This window comes from Phaseolus vulgaris, chromosome 2 (assembly GCF_051622355.1).
Source record: "Phaseolus vulgaris cultivar YP4 chromosome 2, ASM5162235v1, whole genome shotgun sequence".
NCBI classification, from domain to species: Eukaryota; Viridiplantae; Streptophyta; class Magnoliopsida; order Fabales; family Fabaceae; genus Phaseolus; species Phaseolus vulgaris.
This window is the reverse complement of record NC_143499.1, coordinates 116,265-124,142: the sequence shown is the minus strand read 5'-3', so window position 1 is coordinate 124,142 and position 7,878 is coordinate 116,265.

The window sequence follows — 7,878 nt, the reverse complement described above, 5'->3', positions numbered from 1 at the left end:
GCAAACATTGATATTAGTTCCCAAATTTCCACCGATGACAATGATGTGTGGCGTTCTCCATCGGGTCATTTTGCCTTTGGGTTTCGCTCATTGAATAAGGACACTGATCCCGATAAGAAGCTGTTCATGGTTGCCATATGGTACGACATGATACCCGACAAGACCCTCCAAGAAGGTGTGGTGGTCTTGTAGGTGCAGGAAGAGTAGGGATGTGAGGGAGGTTCGGCTAGTCCTCTTTGTGTTGATGAAGAAGAGAAGGCATTGCTGACAGATTGGGCATGTGATTGCTTTATGGAAGGGAAAATAGATGTTCTGGTGGAGAACGATGAAGAGGCCTTATCTGACTATGTGAGGCTACAAAAATGCATAAATATAGCAATATGGTGCATTCATGAGCAAACTGAAATGAGACCAACAATGGGGTTGGTCATGCAAATGCTAGAAGGCTTTGTAGAAGTCCCTAACCCACCATCTCCTTTTCTCATACGTTCCATGCCTTAACTAAACAAATTGTACTGTGTGATCTTGCGCAGTTGTAAAATTCCGGCCTAATCTCTATCGAAACTTGTGAAATTTCGGTCTAATTTCTACAATTTCATTCTGGGTCCGTATTGCGCTGAAAAAAATTCACACAGACTCTTTCGTATGTTGTTTGAACCCAGGCAAGGAGGCACATCCATAAACGAATCACAAAAAGAAGATACGGGGAAGAAAGGCCAGGACGTTTTGTTTTCGGAAAACCGGTTTTGTTCACTCTCGGTTCGGGACTTACTACGCCTTACTCCTTGAGTATTTTGGTCTGAAATTTTTACCAGACATTCGTCACTGTGTCTATTGAGTTTTGGCTGAGGTTTGAGCCCCAGATTCGTACCACAAGATTAACAATAAATCTTTTATTCGTCACTGCTAGGGCTGAAAGGAAGGTTCGTTTGTGTGTGAAACTGTTTGAATTTTTTCGTGGGTGAACACTCATCCGTTTGACCTGGAATTTGTCGCGTTTGTCCCAAATTCAGTGGAGATTCTTGGGTGGAATTTCAGGAAAAAACTATTCCGGGAGAATTTTTCAGAAATTTTGTGCAAAACCAAGGCTATCCTCTACCGAAACTTGTGAAATTCCGGCCTAATTTCTGCAGTTTCATTCTGAGTCCGTATTGCGCTGAAAAAAATTCACAAGAGCACTTTTGTATGTTGTATGCACCCAGGCAAGGGGGCACGTCCATAAACGAATCACAAAAGGAAGATATGGGGAAGAAAAGCCAGGACGTTTTGTTTTCAGAAAACCGGTTTTATTCACTCTCGGTCTGGGACTTACTACGCCTTACTCCTTTGGTATTTTGGTCTGAAATTTTTACCAGACATTCGTCACTGTATCTATTGAGTTTTGGCTGAGATTTGAACCCCAGATTCGTCCCACAGGATTGGCAATAAATTTTTTATTCGTCACTGCCAGGACTGAGAGGAAGGTTCGTTTGGGTGGAATTTCAGGAGAAAACTATTCTGGGAGAATTTTTCAGAAATTTTGTGCAAAACCAAGGCTATCCTCTACCGAAACTTGTGAAATTCCGGCCTAATTTCTGCAGTTTCATTCGGAGTCCGTATTGCGCTGAAAAAAATTCACACAAGCACTTTCGTATGTTTTTTGCACCTAGGCAAGGAGGTACGTCAATAAACGAATCACAGAAGGAAGATACGGGAAAGAAAAGCCAGAACGTTTTGTTTTCGGAAAACCGGTTTTGTTCACTCTCGGTCTGGGACATACTACGCCTTACTCCTTGGGTATTTTGTTCTGAAATTTTTACCAGACATTCGTCACTGTGTCTATTGAGTTTTTGCTGAGGTTTGAGCCCCAGATTCGTCCCACAGGATTGGCAATACATTTTTTATTCGTCACTGCCAGGGCTGAGAGGAAGGTTCGTTTGGGTGGAGTTTCAGGAGAAAACTATTTTGGGAGAATTTTTCAGAAATTTTGTGCAAAACCAAGGCTATCCTCTACCGAAACTTGTGAAATTCCGGCCTAATTTCTGCAGTTTCATTCTGTGTCCGTATTGTGCTGAAAAAAATTCACACAAGCACTTTTGTATGTTGTATGCACCCAGGCAAGGAGGCACGTCCATAAACGAATCACAGAAGGAAGATACGGGGAAGAAAAGCCAGGACATTTTGTTTTCGGAAAACCGGTGTTGTTCACTCTCGGTCTGGGACTTACTACGCCTTACTCCTTGGGTATTTTGGTCTGAAATTTTTACCAGACATTCGTCACTGTGTCTATTGAGTTTTGGCTGAGGTTTGAGCCCCATATTCGTCCCACAGGATTGGCAATAAATTTTGTATTCGTCACTGCCAGGGCTGAGAGGAATGTTTGTTTGTGTGTGAAACTATTTTATTTTTTTCGTGGGTGAATACTCATCCGTTTGACCTGAAATTTGTCGCGCTTTGTCCCAAATTCAGTGTTGATTCTTGGGTGGAATTTCAGGAAAAAACTATTCCGGGAGAATTTTTTAGAAATTTTGTGCAAAACCAAGTCTATCCTCTAACGAAACTTATGAAATTCTGGACTAATTTCTGCAGTTTTGTTCTGGGTTGGAATTGCGCTGAGAAAAATTCACACAAGCACTTTCGTATGTTGTTTCCACACAGGCAAGGAGGCACGTCCATAAACGAATCACAGAAGGAAGATACGGGGAAGAAAAGCCAGGACATTTTGTTTTCGGAAAACCGGTGTTGTTCACTCTCGGTCTGGGACTTACTACGCCTTACTCCTTGGGTATTTTGGTCTGAAATTTTTACCAGACATTCGTCACTGTGTCTATTGAGTTTTGGCTGAGGTTTGAGCCCCATATTCGTCCCACAGGATTGGCAATAAATTTTGTATTCGTCACTGCCAGGGCTGAGAGGAATGTTTGTTTGTGTGTGAAACTATTTTATTTTTTTCGTGGGTGAATACTCATCCGTTTGACCTGAAATTTGTCGCGCTTTGTCCCAAATTCAGTGTTGATTCTTGGGTGGAATTTCAGGAAAAAACTATTCCGGGAGAATTTTTTAGAAATTTTGTGCAAAACCAAGTCTATCCTCTAACGAAACTTATGAAATTCTGGACTAATTTCTGCAGTTTCGTTCTGGGTTCGAATTGCGCTGAGAAAAATTCACACAAGCACTTTCGTATGTTGTTTCCACACAGGCAAGGAGGCACGTCCATAAACGAATCACAGAAGGAAGATACGGGGAAGAAAAGCCAGGACGTTTTGTTTTCAAAAAACCAGTTTTGTTCACTCTCGGTCTGGGACTTACTACGCCTTACTCCTTGGGTATTTTGGTCTGAAATTTTTACCAGACATTCGTCACTGTGTCTATTGAGTTTTGACTGTGGTTTGAACCCCAGATTCGTCCCACAGGATTGGTAATACATTTTTTATTCGTCACTGCCAGGGCTGAGAGGAAGGTTCGTTTGTGTGTGAAACTGTTTGATTTTTTTCGTGGGTGAATACTCATCCGTTTGACCTAAAATTTGTCGCTTTTTGTCCCAAATTCAGTGGAGATTCTTGGGTGGAATTTCAGGAAAAAACTATTCCGGGAGAATTTTTCAGAAATTTTGTGCAAAACCAAGGCTATCCTCTACCGAAACTTATGAAGTTCCGCCTTAATTTCTGCAGTTGCATTCCGGGTGCGTATTGCGCTGAAAAAAATTCACACAAGCACTTTCGTGTGTTGTTTGCACCCAAGCAAGGAGGCACTTCCATAAACGAATCACAGAAGGAAGATACGGGGAAGAAAATCCAGGACATTTTTTTATCGGAAAACCGGTTTTGTTCACTCTCGGTCTGGGACTTACTACGCCTTACTCCTTGGGTATTTTGGTCTGATATTTTTACCAGACATTCGTCACTGTGTCTATTGAGTTTTGGCTGAGGTTTGAGCCCCAGATTCGTCCCACAAGATTGGCAATACATTTTTTATTCGTCACTGCCAGGGCTGAGAGGAAGGTTCGTTTGTGTGTGAAACTGTTTGATTTTTTTCGTGGGTGAATACTCATCCGTTTGACCTGAAATTTGTCGTGTTTTGTCTCAAATTCAGTGGAGATTCTTGGGTGGAATATCAGGGAAAAACTATTTTGGGAAAAGTTTTCAGAAATTTTGTTCCAAACCAAGGCTATCCTTTACCGAAACTCGTGAAATTCCGTCCTAATTTCTGCAGTTTCATTCTGGGCCCGTTCTGCGCTGAAAAAAATTCACACAAGCACTTTCGTATGTTGTTCGCACCCAGGCAAGGAGGAACGTCCATAAACAGATCACAAAAAAGAAGATACGGGGAAGAAAAGCCAGGACGTTTTGTTTTCAGAAAACCGGTTTTGTTCAGTCTCGGTCGGGGACTTAGTGCACCTTACTCCTTGGGTATTTTGGTCTGAAGTTTTTACCAGATATTCGTCACTGTGTGTATTGAGTTTTGGCTGAGGTTTGAGCCCCAGATTCGTTCCATAAGATTGGCAATAAATTTTTTATTCCTCACTGCCAGAGCTGAAAGGAAGGTTCGCTTGTGTGTGAAACTGTTTGATTCTTTTCGTGGGTGAATACTCATCCGTTTGATCTGATATTTGTCCCTTTTTGTACCAAATTCAGTGGAGATTCTTGGGTGGAATTTCAGGAAAAAACCATTCCGGAAGAATTTTTCAGAAATTTTGTAAAAACCATGGCTATCCTCTACCGAAACTAGTGAAATTCCGGCCTTATTTCTGCAATTTCATTATGGGTCCGTACTGCGCTGAAAAAAATTCACACAAGCACTTTCGTATGTTGTTTGCACCCAGGCAAGGAGGAACGTCCATAAACGGATCACAAAAAGAAGATACGGGGAAGAAAAGCCAGGACGTTTTGTTTTCGGAAAACCCGTTTTGTTCAATCTCGGTCTGGGACTTACTGTGCCTTACTCCTTGGGTATTTTGGTATGAAATTTTTACCAGACACTCGTCACTGTGTCTATTGAGTTTTGGATGAGGTTTGAGCCTCAGATTGACAATAAATTTTTTATTCGTCACTGCCAGGGCTGAGAGGAATGTTCGTTTGTGTGTGAAACTGTTTGATTTTTTTCGTGGGTGAATACTCATCCGTTTGACCTGAAATATGTCGCGTTTTTTCCCAAATTAAGTGGAGATTCTTGGGTGGAATTTCAGGAAAAAACTATTCCGGGAGAATTTTTCAGAAATTTTGTGCAAAACCGTGGCTATCCTCTACCGAAACTTTTGAAATTCTGGCAAAATTTCTGCAGTTTCATTCCGGGTCCGTATTGCGCTGAAAAAAATTCACACAGGCACTTTCGTATGTTGTTTGCACCCAGGCACGTCCGTAAACGAATCCAGAAGGAAAATACAGGGAAGAAAAGCGAGGACGTTTTGTTTTCGGATAATCGATTTTGTTCACTATCGGTCTGGGACTTACTACACCTTACTCCTTAGGTATATTGGTCTGAAATTTTTTACCAGACATTCGTCACTGTGTCTATTGAGTTTTGGCTGAGGTTTAAGCCCCAGATTCATCCCACAGGATTGGCAATAAATTTTTTATTCGTCATTACCAGGGCTGAGAGGAAGGTTCGTTTGTGTGTGAAACTGTTTGATTTTTTTCGTGGGTGAATACTAATCCGTTTGTCCTGAAATTTTTCGCGTTTTGGCCCAAATTCAGTGGAGATTCTTGGGTGGAATTTCAGGAAAAAACTATTCTGGAAGAATTTTTCAGAAATTTTGTGCAAAACCAAGGCTATCCTTTACCGAAACTTGTGAAATACCGGCATAATTTCTGCAATTTCAATCTGGGTTCGTATTGCGCTGAAAAAAATTCACACAAGCACTTTCCTATTTTGTTTGCACCAAGGCAAGGAGGCACGTCCATAAAAGAAACACAAAAGGAAGATACAGGGAAGAAAAGCCAGGACGTTTTGTTTTCGGAAAACCGGTTTTGTTCACTCTCGGTCTGGGACTTACTACGCCTTCCGGAAGAATTTTTCAGAAATTTTGTGCAAAACCAAGGGTATCCTCTACCCAAACATGTGAAATTCCGACCTAATATCTGCAGTTTCATTCCTGGTCCGTATTGCGTTGAAAAATTTCACACAAGCACTTTCGTATGTTGTTTCACCCAGGAAAGGAGGCACGTCCGTAAACGAATCATAGAAGGAAGATACGGGGAAGAAAAGCGAGGACGTTTTGTTTTCGGAAAATCGGTTTTGTTCTCTCTCAGTCTGGGACATACTACGCCTTACTCCTTGGGTATTTTGGTCTGAAGTTTTTACCAGACATTCGTCACCGTGTCTATTGAGTTTTGACTGAGGTTTGAGCCCAAGATTCGTCCCACAGGATTGGCAAAATATTTTTTATTCGTCACTACCAGGGCTGAGAGGAAGGTTTGTTTGTGATTGAAACTGTTTGATTTTTTTCGTGGGTGAATACTCATCCGTTTGGCCTGAAATTTGTCAGGTTTTGGCCCAAATTCAGTGGAGATTCTTGGGTGGAATTTCAGGAAAAAACTATTCCGGGAGAATTTTTCAGAAATTTTGTTCAAAACCAAGACTATCCTCTACCGAAACTTGTGAAATTCCGGCATAATTTCTGCAATTTCATTCCTGGTCCGTATTGCGTTGAAAAATTTCACACAAGCACTTTCGTATGTTGTTTCACCCAGGAAAGGAGGCACGTCCGTAAACGAATCATAGAAGGAAGATACGGGGAAGAAAAGCGAGGACGTTTTTTTTTCGGAAAACCGGTTTTGTTCAGTCTCAGTCTGGGACTTACTACGCCTTACTCCTTGTGTATTTGGGTCTGAAATTTTTACCAGACATTCGTCACTGTGTCTATTAAGTTTTGGCTGAGGTTTGAGCCCCAAATCGTCCCACAAGATTGGCAATAAATTTTTTATTCGTCACTTGAGAGGAAGGTCGTTTGAGTGTGAAACTATTTGATTTTTTTCGTGGGTGAATACTCATCCGTTTGACCTGAAATTTGTCGCATTTTGTCCCAAATTCAGTGGAGATGATTGGGTGGAATTTCACGAAAAAACTACTCTGGGAGAATTTTTCAGAAATTTTGTGCAAAACCAAGGCTATCCTGTAACGAAACTTATGAAATTCCGGCCTAATTTCTGCAGTTTCGTTCTGGGTCCGTATTGCGCTGAAAAAAATTCACACAAGCACTTTCGTATGTTGTTTCCACCCAGGCTAGGAGGCACGTCCATAAACGAATCACAGAAGGAAGATACGGGGAAGAAAAGCCAGGACGTTTTGTTTTCAGAAAACCAGTTTTGTTCACTCTCGGTCTGGGACTTACTACGCCTTACTCCTTGGGTATTTTGGTCTGAAAATTTTACCAAACATTCGTCACTGTGTCTATTGAGTTTTGGCTGAGGTTTAAGCCCCAGATTAATCCCACAGGATTGGTAATAAATTTTTTATTCGTCACTACCAGGGCTGAGAGGAAGGTTCGTTTGTGTGTGAAACTGTTTGATTTTTTTCGTGGGGGAATACTCATCCGTTTGACCTGAAATTTGTCGCGTTTTAGCCCAAATTCAGTGGAGATTCTTGGGTGGAATTTCAGGAAAAAACTATTCCGGGAGAATTTTTCAGAAATTTTGTGCAAAACTAAGGCTATCCTCTACCGAAACTTATGAAATTCCGCCTTAATTTCTGCAGTTGCATTCCGGGTGCGTATGGCGCTGAAAAAAATTCACACAAGCACTTTCGTGTGTTGTTTGCACCCAAGCAAGGAGGCACTTCCATAAACGAATCACAGAAGGAAGATACGGGGAAGAAAAGCCAGGACGTTTTGTTTTCGGAAAACCGGTTTTGTTCACTCACGGTTTGGGACTTACTACGCCTTACTCCTTGGGTATTTTGGTC